The sequence below is a fragment of the Acanthisitta chloris genome, unplaced genomic scaffold (assembly GCF_000695815.1).
Source record: "Acanthisitta chloris isolate BGI_N310 unplaced genomic scaffold, ASM69581v1 scaffold1305, whole genome shotgun sequence".
In the NCBI taxonomy this organism is placed as follows: domain Eukaryota; kingdom Metazoa; phylum Chordata; class Aves; order Passeriformes; family Acanthisittidae; genus Acanthisitta; species Acanthisitta chloris.
The window spans coordinates 67,168-68,296 of record NW_008675167.1 but is presented as its reverse complement, the minus strand read 5'-3'; positions in this window follow the sequence as shown (position 1 = coordinate 68,296).

The following is a 1,129-nucleotide window of genomic DNA, read 5'->3' as shown; positions in this document are numbered from 1 at the left end:
AGTTTGGCCACAACCATCTCTTATCCTAGGTTTCAGTTGGGAAGGGAAGGCTTTGCTGAGCCAGGCAGGATGGTGGTGGGGTGTCTCCACGATTAGTCATAGCCACCCCCTCAGGAAGAGCATTGCTGTGTGCAAAGCCCCAGGGAGACAGGAGCGACTGGCGCTATGGGGGAAAAGGGCTGGGGAAGTTGGGAGGGAGCACAGATGGGAGCAGCAGAGAGGAAAGGTGGCTCCATGCAAGGCTGGAGAGCCCTTTCCCTTAGGGGAAAAGCTGATGTTTGGCTAATTTCCCTCTCTGTACATGACCACAAGAGGATGAGGATTTTTCTTGGAGCCACAATATGCTGGCCCACCCTGGCAGCAGGACCTGAGCAGCACAGATGGGCTGACAAGCACCTCTGCCTGGTTCATCCCACCTCACCTGGTCACCAGGGGTGAGGGCAGCTATCAAACACTCCCCAGCCTTGCGAGCAGGATAGGTGCAGTGAGACAGCCCCTTAGCCACAGTCCTCGCAAGGTCCCGTTCGTGCACCCACCTCCTTGTGCCCAAGAGGCTTCCCAAACCACTACATGCTCTCCTTGGGGCATCCATCCCACTGCTCCCCGTGTCATCCCACTTCCATCCCACCAAGCTGCTGCTGCAGTGATTTTGAGGCATCAAAGACAAAACCCACCCTGCAGTAGCAGGGGAAATACTCTGCTCGGTGTGTTGGAATGATTTAATTCCTCGCGGTGGCGCAGACAGGAGTGTCCCCATACACCATTAGGGCACCAGCTCAGGGAGGAGACTCCTATGGTGGGCAAGTTGGTGGCATCACTGTTTTTCCAAAACCACTGCAAACCTGGGATGGGTTTTGTCCAAAATGCCTCAAAATCTCCCCCAATGCTAACACCCCAGCAAAGAGGGGAAACTTGGCACAGCAGCTGCCTACCCCAGGCTAAGAACTTCTGCATGGAAAGCAACACTTACCCCTGAGCAAACCTCCAAAAAAGTTGCTTATTCCAGGATTTTCCACTCCAAAGAGCCTCTCACCCTTGCTTCATGGTGTGCGGTGCTGCTCAGCCTTCCCAGTCCCCACTTGCCTTGCTCAGTGGGGTGCAGGCACTGGCGTGGGGCGAGGGGAATAGT